This window comes from Oncorhynchus mykiss, chromosome Y (genome assembly GCF_013265735.2).
Source record: "Oncorhynchus mykiss isolate Arlee chromosome Y, USDA_OmykA_1.1, whole genome shotgun sequence".
Taxonomy (NCBI): Eukaryota; Metazoa; Chordata; class Actinopteri; order Salmoniformes; family Salmonidae; genus Oncorhynchus; species Oncorhynchus mykiss.
Genome location: NC_048593.1, coordinates 30,174,269 through 30,196,906, shown reverse-complemented (window position 1 = coordinate 30,196,906; position 22,638 = coordinate 30,174,269). Strand labels below are relative to the sequence as shown.

Below are 22,638 nucleotides of genomic sequence, written 5' to 3'. Positions count from 1 at the left end.
GAATGCACATCGTTCCTAGACGATTGTGCAAATCTAGCCAATACTATCGGCTGCCTAGGCTACATTGATACCAGATCTTGGCAACTCATTCATTATTTCTGTCATCATTTGGGTTGGGCCAGACTTTTCCAGACCCCGCGACAAACACATCGATTGATACTTGTACAGTACAAGTGAGAGTTCCCTAGGTGACAAGGCCAGCCTATTGCTAAAATATGCGTAATTTCATCATCTAGTTAGGCCTAATCTAAACATCCTTATTCGTTTTCATTACAGACCATTGATTTTATTTTATGTTTAGATTTACTCACCGGCGAAAATAGGTTGTTTGCAAATGAATTGCTTCGGTTCCTGACATCCCCTTTCTCTTTTCCCTTGTCTATGGCAAAATTGACGTCAATCACACGATATCGGAAACCCGTTTCGCGTTAATACGAAAATGAGAGAGGGCATTCTTCTACGGTCTTTGCTATCTGGAATCCTTGGTACATCCCTACCCATTGAAGTTAACATTTTAAATGGTTACGGTAAGGGTTACGTTTAGGGTTCTCAAAGTTGCTTGCTGTCTCGCTATTTATCATGCAACTCCTGTCTCCAGATGATATGCAGTCTTGAGAGCAGGTGCAGTGATGCAGCTCAGCTCAGCTTCCCGGCGCGCCACCACACAGCACAGAATGCTGCAGAGACGTGTAGCTGATTGGTGAGTGAGGAAGTAATATCTGTCTCAGTCTCTCTCGTTCTTTATTTTTATCTCGATTCTTTCTCTCTCTCTGTGCCTCTGTAAAAGTGAATGTAAATAGCCATTCCGTTTATTGACTGAATATTGGAGATGGCAATTCCCTGTATGTCCACAAAAGGAATAATACACCTGTAACCGGTGGTATAAATACAGTATTGTAGGCCTAGACCTAGACCATGATGACATGTGAAACATGATAACATTTTGGACATGCATACTGAAATTAAGCCTCCATCTATGAATTGCACTATCTACTAGATGCCTTTAACCACAGTAATTCACTCTGATATATTTTCTGGATAATATCAATTTCTTCTGCAGCAAATCAGGTTTGACTTGTTCAAGGACAGAGCAGCAGCATCCATCTCCCTGCTGGTACCAAGCCCAGCCACTTAGTTTCCATCCAAGGATTATGAATCCCCCAGCCTATAGTCTCCTGACATGCTGTGTCAGTCAAATGTTTGGTACAGTCTGAGAACAGGATAGAATTTTCTGAAATGTGAGCATTACTGTAGTTCCAAACAGGACCAAGGGATCTGTATGTGTTCATCGAGAACACTCAGAGTATTTTTTTTGTGGTCTATAGTTCAAGCAGGTACATCCACTGTAAGCAGGTACATCCCCCCCACACACACACACACACTCCTGCACAACTCATAGAGATAGTTCCCTGGTGTTTTTAGTGAACCAATGGCAGATTGTAAGCAAGCAATCAACAATCTCAAAATCTGTAAATAAATGTAGGTCGTCTCTTTTAACAACACGATAACACATGCTAAATATTTGATCAATCCATTCTCATTTTTTCAGTCTCATGCATTATAAATTGATTGCCAGCTTAAAACTGCAAATCCAGTGGTTTTGTTGCCTTGTTCATTACAACCACATTAAGGGCTGCAGAGGAGGCTGTCCTGCAGGCAAATCATTATACTCCCATGTTCTGTGGATTGACTTAGAGGCATACTGTACATATTTAAATTATGAGTCAGATTGATGAAGGGAAACTCTAACCAGTCTAGTGCTGTACAGATGTAGGATCTTACTTTGAGCCAGTGCGCTACAGCAAGAAAATAATCCTGCAGCAACAGGACATTTGAATTATTATGTGGATTATAATTAATGGACATTTTTGTAGGGGTTGATCCATTTTTCTTAAGGGAAAATCAAATCTGAATTTTCAAAGTGGAAATCACGAACTTCAAGAAGACTTTTTCAAGCTGAAATATATCACAAGTTTAACATTTCCTACATTGCAGGGAAGTTCTCCTGCAACAGGATGATCCGATTAAGATCTTATATTTGTATGTGATGTTCTGTTTCTAACTGCCCACCCCAAGAGAGGGGCTTGAGATCGCTAGTTTAAACTATGCAACAGGGGACCATGGTGACCACAGGTTCCTGCTCATCTCACTTCTGTGCAGAGCTGCAATGTTAATTTCTCCATCCCTCACAGACTACTAACCAGCACGTCTGGTGGTTTCTGTGTCAAACACGGAAGTGACTTTGTTGAATGTATCAACGTTATAGCGTTTCCTCACCCTAAAGGTCATGTGAACCTATTTCTATCGCATCTGTCCCTTCCTTTAACCAAATTCAATATCTATTTAGATCTGCATGTTGGCCTTTCATTCAAACAAAAGGTAGAGGGCAGGATGTTAGTTTTTGAAACTTTGTAGAAAATGGGTTAATGTTTTCACGTGAAATCATTATATGACGGAGAGTTTAATAGATCAATATGCATTCTCCACTTCATTGTATGCAGTTCATATTACAGTAAATCACAATAACCTACAAACTGCAGTGTGTTTCCTCCTCTAGCAAAGGATTAAGCAAAAGAGGGATTACCAAAGACATGCAGCCAAGGGATTAGAGTGTTCTCCAGGACTTTCTGAAGATTGGGTGCGTTTATCGTGACCGTTCAGTGGTCCCACTCCACAGTCAACAGATCCTCTCATGAAACCAGAAAGCAGAGCAGTCTCACTGCCTCAGAAGCCCAACCAGGAACGCACTGCCTCGCTACATCATTAAGCCTCAACATTGGTGTTTGATGCACTGTCTAACTACGCTGATAAAACATTGCTAGCAGTGAGTGGCTGCTAATGATCTCAGATCTCAGTCACTATACTGAGTATCTTTGCTCTCTGTGTGACCTGTGTTGATCCAGTCTTTATAGCAGGACTTTGCCTACTCCAGCAGACTTCCCCTCTACAGGTACTACAGTATGTCTGTGTTGGGCTCATGTTTTCTAGTGTTGTCTATCTTTCACCAGCTCTGCTGGGACCTTAGTGGTTTGGAGGCCATGAGTGCTCAGCGCAGTGGGGTCTCCATCCTGTTTGGTGTACATGTAAAGCCCAGGACAAGACTACAGGGCTGCTGGTGTGTGCTGTCCGGATGTGGCCATGGTGACTGTACACCCACTTTAGGGAAGCCATGTTTCCTGGACACTTTTCTTTTTGTGCCATCTCTGACCCCTACTCCCTTCTAGGCTTCGTCCTGTGCAGCAGGAAGTGATGTCACATGCATCCTGACCTTTTAACCGTCAGAGGATGGGTGTCGTCATCATATCCCTGCTCTGCTCTCCCCCTCCCATCACGGCTAACTGGACTACCAGAGAGAGACCTGGCAGCCTTCAGCCTGCCAACCACAAATCTCTGTTTAACTCCTGACCTCCATCTCACATGCCTTCATCAAGCTTAAATCTGATGCATTTTTAAGCCCTTTCTTATCAGCAAATCATTTTGAGGGGGAAAACAACAACAACAAAAGTATTTGTAGATAATTATAAATTGTTTTTGCTGTAGCCTACAGTAGGGTACATTCATTAAATGTAGTGTATAAATGTATTTCCTTCAGGCCCAGCTCTGTGAAAATCAGCTTAAAAGCTCACCACAGGCAGCCGTTAAATGTGATCAATGACCAGGGTAGGTATCCACCCCACGGCCATATCCGCTCTCTCATGTGATAAACTGGTTCTCTATGTCAGGTTTCAGTGGCTGTTTAGGCTTACAGATCCCTTATGGACTCATTGATTTATTCTACTGTATGTTACAGTGTCTGTTGAATATTCAAGCTGGTTCCTGTGTTATAAAACAGCTATGCCGTCAATGACGATGCAACCTGCCGTTGAAAATATCAGACTCCCCTGACCTGTTTCTGTTTTTGGCTCATGGTTACCTACGCACATATGGGATTAAAATGATCTGTTGAAATGGGGAACCGGCCAGATTACTGTGATAGATCAAACCAAAGGCCATTAAGAGTATATATTTCTGTACTTCTGGCATGATTTCTAAAACCCTCATTAGAACTGCAGAGAAGTGTGAAACTTTAACAGGATTCCAAGCATACATGTTAGATGAAAAACAAAGTACTTGTGTTTAATAGGAGTATCTTTTATTAAGTATAGAAGTGTAATGAAATGATTCCCTCTCCCTCTTAAATACTATCACTAGACTTGAGAGCAACATCGGGTTTCCCACAATTTTCCTCATTGCATACTAGTATTTTTATGCTGAATCACAGTACTGCCACCAGCTACACAACCTCAGTCCTCCAAATCACAGTGATTGGTGCTTACGGTACAATGGGGCCTAAATGGACCATTAAGGATAATTGATTTAGGTTTAGCCAACTAACCTCGTATTCTCACTATGCCCGGCAGCCAATCCCAGGGCCCGTTATTGATCCCAGCTCTGTCTGTTACATTTGGACTGACACTGCACGACTACCGTGTCATTAGAAACACAAAACTGGTTGAAAAGACTAAAAACAGCCAGTGGGTGTATTATTGCGCACAAAATTGGTTTCAGGAAATAAAGTAATCCTAATGCTACTTCTCCCTCGCATCACTTCACCCCTCCTTTCTTCTGCTGCCCGCTGAGTAGGGCCTGTGCCAGGTCCAGAGAATGCTAAGTGATTGGTTCTGGCGCACTCTCTCATTTTGTCCTGCATTTTATCTCAGTTTTTTTTATTTCATATAGTTAGCAGACGTCCGTCTGATTTATTGGTCTCCAAAGTCACATAGCTCCTTTACTCAATAGATTGCCTCAGAAAAGAGGTTCGCTGTCAAAGTGGCAGAGTGGAAGGTGGAGAGTGGAAAGCTTCAGGACTTTTTGTTTGTTTATGAACTCATCACCCCTCCCAGAGCTTTGGTCAGCTCACTCAGTACCAGTGGAGGCTGCTGAGGGGAGGACGGCTCATAATAATGGCTGGAATGGAGCGAATGGAATGGCATCACATGGAAACCATGTGTTTGATGTATTTGATACCATTCCACCTATTCCGCTCCAGCCATTACCACGAACCTGTCCTTCCCAATTAAGGTGCCACCAACCTCCTGTGCTCAGTACAGGATCACATCATCAAGTCTCAGAGATCAGATGTTGATTTAAGGAGTGGTGATTGACATGTGATAGCAACGGGGAGAGCAGTTAGTCCCCCTGGCTTCTGGCAGGTCACCAGGCTGAGTCACTGCAGCATGTGGGAGGGTACAGATATGACCCTCTCTGCCATCCACACGTGCTTTTTTTTATCACTTCCCACCCTTCTACCTTCCTACCCTGGTGATTTTAAAATATGCGTCACATTGGACGCACAAAGGAAGTTGGATAATTTTTTGGGGCACCTTTCACATTTCCAATGTCATTTTGCTAAGTCTATTTAATGTCACCTTACAGAGTGTGTTGCCTGCTGTCTGCCTGTGTGTCCTCCAGTGGGGGACATAGTGAACTGGGTGTCTCTCACTACTGTTGATTGGTGTGTGGAGGTCAAGCCCACCTTTAGGCTTAGGCTAGACTGAAACAAGGCAACAGTAAACATGTCCCCCACCAAGAATGCACCACAAATGATCCATTATATTGACCAGATACTCAAGTGGCTGCTTTAACAATGAATGTTAGTCTGGGTACCAGTCCCTTTAGTTGATCCACTCCCTGTAGTCCATATCATGTGCCAAAGACTCGTTGGCAGTGACAAGAAGTGGCAAGTGGAATATTAGCTAAAGAGACCTCTACTCAGACTAGAAGGCAGTCGGGAGGAGGCAAGATCAGGTGGGTCCATTCTAGCCAATGAGAGGGCAGATACAAGTGTGAACAACAGGCACAACTCCGAAATAAAGTGTTTTTTTCTCAAAGTTGTCAGGATGTCATGTGTCCTACTTATCAGTGCACTTGTAACAACCTAAGCTCTACAAAACTTATATTCGATCAAATAAGACACACGTAGCAAACTAGCAATTCCATTTTTTGTTAGCCGAATTCGACAGATTCGGCAGTCTCGTCCAGATCATCATGGCATTTGTAATTCTTTATGATAGCCACATTAGCAGCTAATTAGCATTCCATGTGGGGGGGGGGGGTAAATACAGGCTACACGATTATCAGAACATCACGCTAGAGTAAGCCTACACAAAATACAGCGCTTATTTTAAGTCTTACTAACATCCAACTAACACAATTATGGTGGAAAAATGATTGGAACCAAGTCCCTGTTTGACCGCTAGGTTTTATGAGTATTATACTGTGGTACTCTATAGCCTATAGATCAGATCTAGGAACCAAGCAACAATACTGCCCTCTAGGCTGCGGAAGGAATGATACGGCGTGACTCAATTATCAGGTAGTAAAAAAGTATGTTGAACGCCAGAATGCATTACAAAGAGCAGTGATGAAAAACAACATTGCAACACTCCGGATCTAGCGTCTGCAAAGACCTTGTAGGAAGCTTTAATTGTGCATCCATCATCTTCATCCACAACATTCTAGCAAGCCCCTAGACTACTAGAATGTAATAGGCACTCACATTGCCCCTAGTGGATGGTATAGCTTCCACATTTCGCCAGGTCCAAACATAATATGGTACCTGCAGAATTCGGGCACCTCTTGTCGTGTTCCATAAGAGGCCCTCATGCCATCGTGGTCACCTAATCCTCTCCAGCTTCCAATTGGCTCATTCATCCCCCTCCTCTCCCCTGTAACTATTCCCCAGGTTGTTTCTGTAAATGAGAACATGTTCTCAGTCAATTTACTTGATAAAATAAGGGTTAATAATTCGTAAATAAGAGAATGGGCTGGTGTGTGTGTGTACATAAGTGCATGTTTGTGTGTTCACTCGTGTATGAAAAAGAAACCAAAGTATTTTTCTATTTTTCAGTTATTCTGATCATTGATAAAACAGACTGTGTGTTTTAACATGCTTATTGAAACATATACAGTACCAGTCAAACGTTTGGACACACCTTCTCATTCCAGGGTTTTTCTTTATTATTACTATTTTCTACATTGTATAATAATAGTGAAGACATCAAAACTATAAAATAACTCATATGGAATCATGTAGTAACCAAAAAAGTGAGATTATTTTAGATTATTCAAGGTAGCCACCCTTTGCCTTGATGACAGCTTTGCACACTCTTGGCATTCTCTCAACCAGCTTCATGAGTAAGTCACCTGGAATGCATTTAAATTAACAGGTGTGCCTTGTTAAAAGTTATTTTGTGGAATGTATTTCCTTAATGCGTTTGAGCCAATCAATTGTTTTGTGACAAGGTAGTTAGGGGTGGTATACAGAAAATAGCCCTATTTGGTAAAAGTCCATATTATGGCAAGAACAGCTCAAATAAGCAAAGAGAAATGACAGTCCATCATTACCTTAAGACATGGTCAGTCAATCTGGAAAATTTCAAGAACTTTGAAAGTTTTTTCAAGTGCAGTCACGAAAGCCATCAAGCACTATGATGAAACTGTCTCTCCTGAGGACCAACACAGGAAAGGAAGACCCAGAGTTACCTCTGCTGCAGAGGATAAGATCATTAGAGTTAGCTGCACCTTAGATTGCAGCCCAAATAAATGCTTCACAGAGTTTAAGTAACAGACACATCTCAACATCAACTGTTCAGAGGAGACTGTGTGAATAAGCCACTGCTAAAGGACACCAATAAGAAGAAGAGACTTGCTTGGGCCACGAAACACAAGAAATGTACATTAGACCGATGGAAATCTGTCCTCTGGTCTGATGAGTCCACATTCTAGTTTTTTTTCCAACCTCTGTTTTTTTGTGAAATGTAGAGTAGGTGAACAGATGATCTCTGCATGTGTGGTTCCCACTGTGAAGCATGGAGGGGGAGGTGTGATGATGTGGGGGTGCTTTGCTGGTGGCACTGTCTGTGATTCATTTCGAATTCAAGGCACACTTAACTAGTATGGCTACCACAGGATTCTGCAGCGATACGCCATCCCATCTGGTTTGCGCTTAATGGGACTATCATTTGTTTTTCAACAGGAAAAACACACCTCCAAGCTGTGTAAGAGCTATTTGACCAAGGATAGTGATCATGTGCTGTATAAGATGACCTGGCCTCCACAATCACCCAACCTCAACCCAATTGAGATGGTTTGGGATGAGTTGGACCGCAGAGTGAAGGAAAAGCAGCCAACAAGTGCTCAGCATATGCGGTAACTCCTTCAAGACTGTTGGAGAAGCATTCCTCATGAAGCTGGTTGAGAGAATGCCAAGAGTGTGCAAAGGGTGGCTACTTTGAATAATCTCAAATGTAAAATATATTTGTTCAACACTTTTTTGGTTACTACATGATTCCATATGTGTTATTTCATAGTTTTGATGTCTTGACTATTATTCTAGAATGTAGAAAATAGTAAAAATAAAGAAAGACCCTGGAATTAGTAGGTGTGTCCAAACTTTTGACTGGTACTGTAAATGTATAATATGTCATGAACTGAGCATGTTTAAATCTGGTGTTACCTCCTATTTCAGTAAATGCAGCCAGAAAGAGGAAGTTGGCTTAGAAAAGGCTCTTTCTATGGTATCGTCTGTGTTTTCTGCATCTAACCCTGACTTCCTATTTTACTGAATACTACCAGCTTAAAGAGGGATGATACATCTCTTTCTCTCCATCTTACATTACTATGTCCATCCATCACCACTGTGAGAAAGCCTATGAACATTTTGACTAAGGTATTGGTAATGTGCATGCTCAAAGAACTATATTGTGAGGTTATATGGGAGTACATGGCATGCGTGCAAGAGTTAGTCAGAGTGAATGTGTCTGTCTGTCTGAATCTGGCACACTGCCCACAGTGGCAGGAAGAACAGCTGTCCCTCTGCAACGGCACTGTGTGTGTGTGTGTGTGTGTGTGTGTGTGTGTGTGTGTGTGTGTGTGTGTGACCGGAACGAGAGAGGAACTGACCCTCACTCCATCACTGCTGCTATTATGTGGAGCTGAACTGCACACTGTGGTTCCTCTTCCATACGTGCAGCTGGCTCTGAGGCCGAGGCAGAAACACTGCCCACACTAGCATTTATAGTAGTCTGAAATGGTACCCCTACCCTGTCTGCTCAGAGAGGAAGAGACACTGGCCTCCCTCACTTCCTCACTATCCCCGCTATTGTGCTTCGAAATTAATCTTGGTGCCCCTGAAACGGCTGCACCACCCACACACACTCTCTCTCTCTCACACACACTCACCCAGAAAGGCTCTATTTATTACCACACATTCTTTCATCATGAATCTCAGATCTGGCCACCCCATGCACAGTGACTATTAAAGACATTGGTTTAATTTAACTTATGCTTTGCTGTAAAAGTCTGAAACAACACCAACTGCAACAGCATATGTCCTCTTGCATACCATTTTCTGCATGACATTGATGACTGAGAGGGCAGTGGTTACAGTTGCTGTCTTCCACATTCTAGGCAGTCAGACACCTTGCTCCAGTCAGGCCCTCCTGTTGCTCTGTCTCTAGTCTCTAGCAGCGCTGGCCTCTACACCGCCTGTTGCTCTGTCTCTAGTCTCTAGCAGCGCTGGCCTCTACACCGCCTGTTGCTCTGTCTCTAGTCTCTAGCAGCGCTGGCCTCTACACCGTCTGTTGCTCTGTCTCTAATCTCTAGCAGCGCTGGCCTCTACACAGCCTGTTGCTCTGTCTCTAGTCTCTAGCAGCGCTGGCCTCTACACCGCCTGTTGCTCTGTCTCTAGTCTCTAGCAGCGCTGGCCTCTACACCGCCTGATGACTCTGTCTCTAGTCTCTAGCAGCGCTGGCCTCTACACCGCCTGATGACTCTGTCTCTAGTCTCTAGCAGCACTGGCCTCTACACCGCCTGATGACTCTGTCTCTAGTCTCTAGCAGCACTGGCCTCTACACCGCCTGATGACTCTGTCTCTAGTCTCTAGCAGCGCTGGCCTCTACACCGCCTGATGACTCTGTCACTAGTCTCTAGCAGCACTGGCCTCTACACCGCCTGATGACTCTGTCTCTAGTCTCTAGCAGCGCTGGCCTCTACACCGCCTGTTGCTCTGTCTCTAGTCTCTAGCAGCGCTGGCCTCTACACAGCCTGTTGCTCTGTCTCTAGTCTCTAGCAGCGCTGGCCTCTACACCGCCTGATGACTCTGTCTCTAGTCTCTAGCAGCGCTGGCCTCTACACCGCCTGATGACTCTGTCTCTAGTCTCTAGCAGCACTGGCCTCTACACCGCCTGATGACTCTGTCTCTAGTCTCTAGCAGCGCTGGCCTCTACACCGCCTGATGACTCTGTCTCTAGTCTCTAGCAGCACTGGCCTCTACACCGCCTGATGACTCTGTCTCTAGTCTCTAGCAGCGCTGGCCTCTACACCGCCTGTTGCTCTGTCTCTAGTCTCTAGCAGCGCTGGCCTCTACACAGCCTGTTGCTCTGTCTCTAGTCTCTAGCAGCGCTGGCCTCTACACCGCCTGTTGCTCTGTCTCTAGTCTCTAGCAGCGCTGGCCTCTACACCGCCTGATGACTCTGTCTCTAGTCTCTAGCAGCACTGGCCTTTACACCGCGTGCTGCTCTGTCTCTAGTCTCTACCAGCGCTAGCCTCTACACTACGTGATGGCTCTGTCTCTAGTCTCTAGCAGCACTGGCCTCTACACCACCTGATGTCTCTAGACTCTAGCAGCAAGGGCCTCTACACTGCCTGTTGCTCTGTCACATCTGCTCTATGTGCTCTGTACCTCATGACTTAAATAGAATTGTGCATTGCCCTGGAACAACATGCCAATATGCTAACTGTGCCTGGTGATACAAGCCAATATGCTAACTGTGCCTGGTGATACAAGCCAATATGCTAACTGTGCCTGGTGATACAGGCCAATATGCTAACTGTGCCTGGTGATGCAAGCCAATATGCTAACTGTGCCTGGTGATACAGGCCAATATGCTAACTGTGCCTGGTGATACAAGCCAATATGCTAACTGTGCCTGGTGATACAAGCTGATTTTGCTCCTTTCCGTGTGTAGGCTGTGTTTGCGTGAGTCTTGCATCATGCTTTAAACACTGAACAAAAATATAAACGCAACATGCAACAATTTCAAAGATTTTACTGAGTTACAGTTCATATAACGAATTCAGTCAATTTAAATGAATTCATTAGGCTCTAATCTATGGATTTCACATGACTGGGAATACAGATATGGATAAGTTGGTCACAGATACCTTAAAAAAAAGGTAGGGGTGTGGACCAGAAAACCAGTCAGTATCTGGCACCATTTGCTTCTTCCAGCGTGACACATCTCCTTCGCATAGAGTTGATCAGGCTGTTGATTGTGGACTGTGGAATGTTGTCCCACTCCTCTTTAATGGCTGATGCGAAGTTGCTGGATATTGGCGGGAATTGGAACATGACGATCCAGTGCATCCCACACATGCTCAATGGGTGACATGTCTGGTGAGTATGCAGGCCATGGAAGAACTGGGACATTTTCAGCTTTAAAGGAATTGTGTACAGATCCTTGCAACACATTTGGTGATGGTGGTGGATGAATGGCACAACAATGGGCCTCAGGATCTTGTCATGGTATCTCTGTGCATTCAAATTGTCATTGTGTTAAGGGAATTTTTATCAATGATGACTAATTATGTATACATTTCAATCTGGACTGAATAATGCAAATACTATTATGTTACTGTACATGTATGAAGGGAGTACTCTCTTGAATTAAACGCTGTTACCTGACTTTTAAGATTTATAATTCTGTCCATTCTTATAAATTAAGGGTCTTACAAACCCTTCGAATGCATTGACAGAGTGTTTAATTTTGATTGGGAATTAAAACAGAGGAATTTAGGATTCCTTCAACACATTGATAAAATGCAATTGTGTTTGTTGTCCGTAGTTTATGCCTGCCCATACCATAACCCCACCGCCACCATGGGGCACTCTGTTCACAACTTTGACATCAGCAAACCGCCCGCCCACAAGACACCATACACACTGTCTGCCGTCTGTGGGACGACAAGCATCCTGGTCTCAGATGATCCCACAGGTGAAGAAGCTGGAAGTGGAGGTCCTGGGCTGGGGTGTTTACACGTGTTGTGCGGTTGTGAGGCCGGTTGGACGTACTGACAAATTTTCTAAAACAATGTTGGAGGCGGCTTATGTTAGAGAAATTAACATTACATTTTCTGGCAACAGCTCTGGTGGACATTCCTGCAGTCAGAATGCCAACTGCATGCTCCACAACTGCACATTTTAGAGTGGCCTTTTATTGTCCCCAGCAGAAGGTGCACCTGTGTAATGATCATGATGTTTAACCAGCTTCTTGATACGCTAAACCTGTCAGGTGGATGGATTATCTTGGCAAAGGAGAAATGCACAACATTTTAGAGAAATAAGCTTTTTGTGCGTATGGAACACTTCTGGGATCTTTTATTTCAAGTTATGAAACATGGGGCCAATGCTTCACATGTTGCATTTATATTTTTGTTCAGTATAGTTCAACCATCAGAGTATCACCTCGCCACGAGTGTCACTTTAATGGAGTGTGAGAAGGAGACTGTAACACAAGCACATTGATTTAGTTGAAATCAATGGCAAGTGGCTTTGTAATGTATGATAATGTAGTGAACAGACGCATATTCTAGTACCCTGGGATCTCAAATCAAATAAAAAAAATGGTCACATGCTTCATTAACAACAGGTGTGGACTAACAGTGAAACGCTTACTTACAGGCCCTTCCCAACAATGCAGAGAGAAAGAAAACAGAGAAATAATAGAAAAGTAAAACATGTAATAGAAGTAATAATACATACATAATGAGTAACAGGCTCCTGAGTGGTGCAGCAATCTAAGGCACTGCATCTCAGTGCTAGAGGCGTCACTACAGACCCTGGTTCGATTCCAGGCTGTATCACAACTGGCCGTGATTGGGTGTCCCATAGGGCGGTGAACAATTTGCCCAGCGTCGTCTGGGTTTGGCTGGGGTAGGCCATCATTGTTAATAAGAATTTGTTCTTAACTGACTTGCCTAGTTAAATAAAGGTTCAATTTTTTTTAAAGTACAAATAAATGATAACTTGGCTATATACAAAGCTATATCTGGTTCTCTGAGCTCTGTTAGTAGTGTTTCTGATCCTGACCCAGCTGTGTGGCCCTCCACCTTGGTCTGTGAGGTACATCCTGTCTGTGTGTTTCCGATGTGCGGCAGCTGTCTGAGAGGAGCCTCTCAGGCACACACAGGCAGGACCGATCTACCAGTGCTACAGCTAAGCGCTTCTAATTAGTAACTCTGTTTTTTTGTTATGCTCTTTTTACCGCCAACGCCTTTAATATGAAAATGCAGCCAGTTGCACAGTGACTCTTTCCACCCTTATTGACTGTAATAGAATGGACATGAAGTGCTTTTCCGACATGGCTAGAGCAGTAATGATTTTCACTGTGTTGTATGTATCTGCCGATTAATGTGATATTGTGTGTGGAGGTCTTTTTTTCCCTTGTTTTCTGCCTTTTTGATCAGACTGCTCAGGATGGGGAAGTAGTGATGTCGTGGGAGTGTATTGAGTTAGATCTTCTTTCAGCACCACTGAATGTCACTGAGGGCACTTCTCCTATAATGGGAATTGTAATAACTAGAATAGGTGTGTGTTTGTGTGTGTTGTTCAGTCAGTGTATGTATGATATAACTTTATTTAACCTTTATTTAACCAGGAAAGGCTCATTGAGATTAAAGTCTATTTTTCAAGAGCGCCCTGGCCAAGATAGGCTGCACCAAGTCATTACAAAAAAATTACAGACAGACAACATGAAAAACTACAAGTAATCTAGTAAAAACCACTGAATTCACAAGAGTATTAAACAGCAAATTAAAAACATTGACAGGTCAGGGAATCAGCCTCAAAATCCTTCATCAGTGATTTAAAAACACCAATCGGGAGAAGTTCTTCCAGTTTAAAAGTATTTTGTAAGGTGTTCCAAGACGATGGAGCAGAGTACATAAAAGCCCTTTTACCAAATTCAGTTCGGACATTTGGAACAGTTAGCAGGCGTAGCCTAGTTAGCAGGCGTAGCCTAGTGGTTAGAGCGTTGGACTAGTCACCGAAAGGTTGCAAGTTCAAATCCCTGAGCTGACAAGGTACAAATCTGTCGTTCTGTCCCTGAACAAGGCAGTTAACCCACTGTTCCTAGGCTGTCATTGAAAATAAGAATTAGTTCTTAACTGACTTCCCTAGTAAAATAAAGGTAAAAAAATCAAAATAATTTAAAGTCCAGCGAATGAAGAGAGTACCCACCACATTTCTGAATAATAAAAATGCACAAATAAAAAGGTAGTAAACCCAAAATGGCTTTGTAAATAAAAGTATACCAGTGCCTGAGCCTACGAGTGACTAGAGAAGGCCAGCCAACCCTGGTATACAAAGTGCAGTGGTGCATAAGGGTTTTGCAGTTTAAAATAAATCTCAAAGTGCCATGGTAAAGAGTGTCAATTGATCTCAAACACTGAGCGGAAGCATTCATATATAAAATATTCCCGTAGTCTAGTAAAGGCATAAATGTAGCTGATACTAGCCTCCTTCTGGCTTCAAAAGAAAAACAGGCCTTATTCCTAAAATATTTCAGCTTAAATTTTTGTGTAAGTTGTTGAATATGCAATTTAAAAGAGAGGCCGTCATCAATTAAAATTCCAAGATATTTATATGAGGTTACAAACTCAATCTCCTTGCCCTGACAGGTAGTAATAGATTAAAGGTTCAGAGGTCTATTTCTTGCATTAGAAAACACCATTAGTTTTGTCAGTATTGAGGATAAGCTTCAATTGACACAAGGTATGTTGAACAGTATAAAAAGCAGTTTGCATGTTCTGGAAAGCTTTTGTAAGAGACGAGGCACAACAGTAAATAACAGTATCATCAGCATAAAAATGAAGTGGTGCATTTTGGACATTTTTGTCGAAATCATTTATATAAATAGTGAATAAGAGAAGACCAAGTACAGAGCCTTGGGGCACACCATTAAAGACAGACAATTTAACAGACATAAGCCCATCAAATTGAGTGCACTGAGTTCTATCAGACAGATAGTTAGCAAACCATGCAACTGCATGCTCCGAAAGACCTACACTCGACAATCTCTGCCTTAGTATAGCATGATCAACTGTATCAAAAGCCTTAGAGAGATCAATAAAAAGTGAGACACAGTGCTGTTTTTTGTCAATGGCTTCAGTGATATCATTTAAAACCTTCATAACTGGTTGATTAACAACATTGACGACAGCAAACTCCACACACCCACTGCCTACAGTATTTCTGACTAGTGGGTTATTTACAGAGTGCAAATCTGTGATGAGCAAGCGAACCTCCCTAGTGTGAATTTATTCAAATATTCGGCAGATGTTTTATTATCATAATCCTAATGCACTTTAAGATTTAATTTAGCTGAAATGACAAACACATAAACCTATACAGGTCAAAACGTGTTCTTTCCAGTTACACAAATGTAGTAGTATAGTAGTATGTAGTATAGTGGTATAATAATGTATGTAGTACCTTTATTTGGCTCATTTTCTACTTCTCACTATCTTTTTAATACTCCTATTTCCCCATGAACATTTCTTATCTCTCTATCACCTCTGCCACTCTCCCCTTTCCTTCCTTTCTTCCCTCCCATCACTCTCGCTCTCCTATGTCTCTCCTCTCTAGTCCTGCTCATTGTGCAGTCAGGCCCTGTGTGGCAGAGCAGAGCTGGGCCGGCCAGAGCCCAGGGACAGAAATCTGAGGGTGACTCCACTCCAGAGAGGGCTGAGCTCCCATTAAGAGCATGGCCACAGAGGACAGGTGACAAAGGAGAGCACAATCCGATTAGAGGATCCACCCAGTGGCTTCCACTGCTATCTACCATCCTACCATCCTCTGCTCTGTCCACCAGGCTCCCTCAGTCACACAGACACACTGCTCACTGGGAGAGATAGAGAGACACAGTCTGGCTAGGCCTAGTAACGCAAAATGGCTCCAACTGAGGGAGACGGTGTAGTTCTGCTGACTCATGTTTCAGTGGAGAGGATAATCTGCCTCGTAACCTTAGCAATATTTGATCCATGTTGATGAGGTATCATTAACTGGACAAATTGATTATTTCTCTTGAGACGCCACTGAAATCATTTAACTATTGTATTTGCCATATTATATATGTCTGGATGTAATTTTCGCCCTTATTGGTCAGTTAAAATATATCAGTTTGGCACGGCACAGTGTGGGAGCACCATGGTAAATGTTCTCTCTCGTGGAGCACAGTAGGCCTAAACATAGATTGAATAGCCTTTTCAGATAGTCTTTCTGCCTCAGGTTGTTGTCAGATAGGCTCCTGTCCACGTTGTGTTATGTAAAGACAGTTGGTTCACTGTTGAGAGGCAATTTTCTGCAGCGGCCCTATGGAGAGGAGTTGCTTTTGGCATGGAAATATAATTTGGTATGCAAAGAGGGCAGCAGTGTAAGCTGGAGTTGAAATCCTGGGTGACACACAGCTTTAGTACATCTGAGGCAGGCAGGATCTGTTAGCCCTGTGGCTCTGCTAGCATCCTGCGCCACAGATGTGTAACACTGCTGCTCTCACTATTATTTCCATCATATACAGTTGAAGTCGGAAGTTTACATACACCTTAGCCAAATACATTTAAACTCAGTTTTTCACAATTCCTGACATTTAATACTAGAAGAATGCCCTGTCTTAAGTAACGATCACCACTTTATTTTAAGAATGTGAAATGTCAGAATAATAGTAGATAATTGTTTATTTCAGATTTTAATTATTTCATCACATTCCCAGTGGGTCAGAAGTTTACATACACTCAATTAGTATTTGGTAGCATTGCCTTTAAATTGTTTAACTTGGGTCAAACGTTTAGGGTAGCCTTCCACAAGCTTCCCACAATAAGTTGGGTGAATTTTGGCCCATTCCTCCTGACAAAGCTGGTGTAACTGAGTCAGGTTTGTAGGCCTCCTTGCTCGCACACACTTTTTCAGTTCTGCCCACACATTTTCTATAGGATTGAGGTCAGGGATTTTTGATGGCCACTCCAATACCTTGACTTTGTTGTCCTTAAGCCATTTTGCCACAACTTTGGAAGTATGCTTGGGGTCATTGTCCATTTGGAAGACCCATTTGCGACCAAGCTTTAACTTCCTGACTGATGTCTTGAGATGTTGCTTCAATATATCCACATAATTGTCCTCTCTCATGATGCCATCTATTTTGTGAAGTGCACCAGTCCCCCATGCAGCAAAGCACCCCCACAACATGATGCTGCCACCCCCGTGCTTCATGGTTGGGATGGTGTTCTTCGGCTTGCAAGTCTCCCCCTTTTACCTCCAAACATAACAATGGTCATTATGGACAAACAGTTCTATTTTTGTTTCATCAGACCAGAGGACATTTCTCCAAAAAGTACGTCCCAAAAAATCTTCGTCCCCATGTGCAGTTGCAAACCGTAGTCTGACTCTTTTATGGCAGTTTTGGAGCAGTGGCTTCTTCCTTGCTGAGCGGCCTTTCAGGTCATGTTGATATAGAACTCATTTTACTGTGGATATAGATACTTTTGTACCTGTTTCCTCCAGCATCTTTACAAGGTCCTTTGCTGTTGTTCTGGGATTGATTTGCACTTTTCGCACCAAAGTACGTTCATATCTCCTTCCTGAGCAGTATGAAAGCTGCGTTGTCCCATGGTGTTTATACTTGTGTACTATTGTTTGTACAGATGAACGTCGTACCTTCAGGCGTTTGGAAATTGCCCCTAAGGATGAACCAGACTTGTGGAGGTCTACACATTTTTTTGCTGAGGTCTTGGCTGATTTCTTTTGATTTTCCCATGATGTCAAGCGAAGAGGCACTGAGTTTGAAGGTAGGGCTTGAAAATACATCCACAGGTACACTCCAATTGACTCAAATTATGTCAATTAGACTATCAGAAGCTTCTAAAGCCATGACATAATTTTCCGGAATTTTCCAAGCTCTTTAAAGGCACAGTCAACTTAGTGTATGTAAACTTCTGACCCACTGGAATTGTGATACAGTGAATTATAAGTGAAATAATCTGTCTGTAAACAATTGTTGGAAAAATTACTTGTGTCTTGCACAAAGTAGATGTCCTAACCGACTTGCCAAAACTATAGCTTGTTAACAAGAATTTGTTGAGTGGTTGAAAAATGAGTTTTAATGACTCCAACCTAAGTGTATGTAAACTTCCGACTTCAACTGTAAGTCATTTAGGGCTTCAATGTTTTGGGATCTCCACTTATTAAACTGGCAAAGGACAAACATGTAACAGCTCCTTTACATTTAAGATGTCTATTAAAGACATCAAGTGGTTCTGTACTTACAGCCTTGATTCGTCTAATCAGATGCCTCATACTATAGTCATTCATTTTAGTTGGATAGATCTGTTCTCTGTGGCCAGGGGCTGGTGTAGGAATGGACAGTGATGTGGAGCAGTTTGATTCTGCAGGAAATACAAGTGGGCCTGATCGATCACAGAGATTAGCTGCTCTGCCTCACCTCTTCTCCCTTCTCCTCTGATCCCCTCTCCTTCTCTCCTCCCACTCAGCTGAAGAATGTGTGCCACACATGTCCCTGCTGACTGACAGAGAGCCTCTCATATTTAAAAAGAGTCCCAGACACCCACAGGTTTTTTTTTAGCTCCATACTGTGACGATACTATGAGTCCTCAATAGATGAACAAATATAGACGCCTACACGCTCTGACGCCAATTGCTAGTTCCCATCATTTGGGTCAAAACAGCATATTTAAAGAGCAACATTTTTAACATGTTCTATGAAAAGGTTTTCTTTTTTAGAGCGCCTGAGTGCTTCAACACACTTCAACACCAGCTAGAACAGGAATATTTCTGTCACTGACACACACACATCTGATAATTATATTATTGTAGGTATAGAAACCTCTACCTACTGTCCACAAACTATTGAGGGCTGAGGGGAAAGCTTTTTTCTGTTATGTTGTCAAATAATAGAGAAATGTTGGAGTCTACTTTATCCTAAAATACAGGCGGGTACATCCATTAACCTTAATTTGACTGACAAATAAATGACTGTTGGGTTGAGATTGCTGCATTGAATAATTGCATGTCTGTTTAGAGTTGACACATTCATTTGGCCTAATTAACCTAATCAAAGTCTACTCAAGTTAACAATACATTTGATCCTAAATTGAATGCCCCTTTGCAACTCTATTTTCTAATTACTACATTAGTATTCTGATATTATTACATCATCAATGGTTTTGTAGTATTTGAGTAGCATTTCATGACCATTTAAGCACCATGGTAAGGTCCATTTTCCACCCCATCATTGGCACTGTGACCTCAAAGCATCACTAGACTCTTGTACCCATACGCCTTGTGTGCAATGCCACAGTGGTTGTGTGTCATAGTCGCCCAACAAATCTGCTGTTTGCATCTGGGCTCAGTTACCCCCTGTCACATATATATTATTCATTCTCAGATAGTCAATGTTAATCTTCTGAAAACAAGCTATGTTCTGTATTTTAGATGCATTTGTCAGATGTGTCGCTGTCAAAGTGAGTCTATGATTGGAGAGCAGAGGGGCTTTCACACACACACACACACACACACACACACACACACACACACACACACACACACATATACACACACACACACACACATCCATGGGCACATCTGGCCAACCATGCAGATTAGCAGTCTCGGATGGATAACGTCACACCCTCTGCCAATCTGGCCACGAACGCACAAAGACCGCGACCAAGTCAATAGCCCTGTTTATACAAGCCGTTAACATGCGTCCTTCATCCTGATCTTGACCTGATTTGTCTGTTTACACTTAGAAGATCTGTTCACAGTCAGATCACAATGAGTCTTTTAATTGTCTACACTTGTCTAAAATGTGGCCAAAATCAGAATGTGGACAAGATAAGGACAAAGGCCGCATGTTAGATCCAGGTATAAACAGGGCTTCTGTCATCAAATTTAGACAAGCACACGACCTGCCGCACTCCTCAGGAAAGAGAGCGAGGACTTCACCATGTCAAGTCTCAATGCATTCATCATCATATGGAATGAGATTGTCCGCTACTGACAACCACAGTGAAAACCACATATGATGAGGACTCATGTGGTGCAAAATAAATGAAATGGTCTGTCCTTTTAGTGCACTGGCTTATGTAAGCTGTCCCTCAACCCTCTCCTCTTCATCTCCCTCAATAATTTGCCCGTTCTCTTTCTCTACCAGACCTCACCATCCCTTGCATCCCCGACTCCAAAAAACACAACCCCCCTCACAGACAAATTGAGAGAAAAAAAATCTCCTGCATCCCTCCTTTTCTTTGCCACCTTGAAAACAACACCCTGATCCTGGCTCTGGTTCTCCATTCCATCATTGTCTGTGCACGTTACATGCAGTACCCTCTCAGTCCTCTTTATCATCCATATCCCCCACACAAAACAGGCAGGGGCTGCAGACCTTTGTTTGTAAAATAAATAAATAAATAATAACAATATATATTTTTAAATCCTATTTATCTTGTCTTTTTGTTTCTGTATCACTATAGCTCCTCTCTATTCCTTTTTTCCCTTTTCCCTGTTTCTGGCGCTCTTTCTGTCTCTGCTCCCTCCCTTCCTCCACCTGGCCCACATCTCTGAGTCCTGCAGCCCAGAGCGCCCTACACAGCAAGGTCTGCAGTGACTTCATGTCAATGTCAGAACACCGTTTATAAACGAGCCCACAACACTAGAGAGAGGGGGGAGAACGAGCGTGAAGATAGCAGAATGTTGCTTAGACATCCTTTCCTACCCCTGACAAAGCGTTCGTTCATTGTGTTGACACATCCTCTGCTCTCTCACTTTTGTACTGCAGAATGCTCTGAATCTCTGGTGGAACCGACTGGAAATAAGAGCATATGTATGCTCACATCGAGCCATCTAGGTTGTCCTGATCAAGCCAATCACATTCATTATCACCAGAACACAGGACATAGGGAATTAGGAATGTGGCATTCTAAAGGGTCTGAGTAGAGAAAGACAGGACTTACCTCCACATTTCAGCTCCGCTCCACCCTGCCTGGTCTCATTCTGTTCCTTTCTGTCTGCTCCCTCCCCCTCTCCCCATGACAGCATTTTTCTGCTATCTATCCCGACTCTGATGCCTTTTCTCCTTCTTCTCCCTCTTCGGTTCCCCTTGTCTGCTCCCTTCTTCCCCTCTCCAAAAATAAAACTCCTCTCTGATCAGTGTGGCTAGGAGCTCAGCTCTTCCATCCCGTTGTTCAGTCAAAAGAGGCAGGTTGATTTGCTCAGTCCCTCACGCTCTCTCTCACGCCCATTCAAATCACACTAAAGCCAACCCCCTCCTTCTCCTCCCCTCACACACACCACATCACCGATCTCTCTCCTCCCCCTCTCTCTCTCTCTTTCGCTCTGTCAAAGAGAGGCTGAGGCAGCAATAGACCGCAATAGGCAGGATGTGCTCTTCTCTCTCTCTCTATCTCTTTCTCTCTCTCTGAGTCTAATCTGTTTTCTATATTAATGGTTGGATGATTAGGGCGACTAGATTAAGCGACCAATGACTAAGTGCATCTAGCCTGTCAGCCTCAATGTGCTATTCTAAGCAAATGTGTGTGTTTTGGGTGGAGGAAGGGTTGGGGGGCAAATTGTATTTATTTATTTTTTATTTAACCTTCACTTAACTAGGCAAGTCAGTTAAGAACAAATTCTTAAGGAGCATATGTTTGCATGTTTATGTTTGTGTGTGTTTAGGGGAGACCTAGTGTGTCCACACTAAACAATGAAATGGTTGCCCAACAATAACAGTACATGGTTTACTAGACTGACCATTAAGAGGACTACCATCACTGTTCACCTCCCCCTCCCATCCTATCCCCTCCCCATGCCTTTCCTCCCAGCAGGTGCTCTGCCACCTGACCTTGTCCTGCATGCGTTTCCATAGACATTACCTTGTCTTCCTAAGCCCAGCCATGGCGTGCTCTGATTATGTCATCCTACCAAAGCACAGGCGTCAGTCCCAGACTGAACACGGGAGATGTTTACGAGAGGGGAGAATTATGCTGCGCTTTGTGAGCCTTTTACTGTGTCAAATTAAGGTGTTACCACTGAGGATTATGGTGTTTTCCATTTGTCTTCGATGTGTCGTGCCAGCACGGTCATTTTTCTCCCTTTTTTCAGATGGATTTTGTCACTATGGGGTAAGGAAAATCACAGCCTACAGTACTGTGTACCTCACTTTAGAATACAAGACTGAGCCCCTAATCCCAGATGCTCCTCCTCTCATCACGCTCAAATGCATCCTCATGTTGGAAACACAACATGTAATGTATGCTGCATGACTCATAACATTACAGGCATATCCAATATGTGCGTAATATAGTCACAAATATGTGTATATTGTAAGCATTAGTACATGGTTTCTATACTCAGTTAGGTGCTTCTTTACCCTCACTAACTAATAGCCTTAAAAGTCCAGCTTTAAACAACCCTTTAGCTAATGTGGCACTGTAGCTGGGGCCCGACTCCATCCCCTAATTACTGTATATAATCCCCCCCTCGCCTGACCATGTGGCCCTGTTAGGAGGTCACCAGCTCTGGCCAAGCCC

At 43.1% G+C, this 22,638-nt stretch overlaps 1 protein-coding gene across 9 annotated transcripts in view; it reads right to left on the bottom strand.

Moving 5' to 3' along the window:
• The window catches only part of zmp:0000001168 (signal-induced proliferation-associated 1-like protein 2), a 46,609-nt gene extending 25,206 nt beyond the window's left edge, over positions 1-21,403 (bottom strand). For 7 of the 9 annotated variants that reach the window (XR_005040533.1, XR_005040532.1, XM_036968319.1 and 4 more), the window contains exon 1: positions 21,064-21,402. The gene's annotated coding sequence lies outside the window, so the exon portion shown is untranslated. Of the gene's footprint in view, positions 1-311; positions 580-21,063 lie in introns of those variants that run through there. The other 2 variants (XM_036968320.1, XM_036968318.1) reach the window with 2 other exon arrangements.
• Between the last annotated feature and the right edge of the window lie 1,235 nt (positions 21,404-22,638).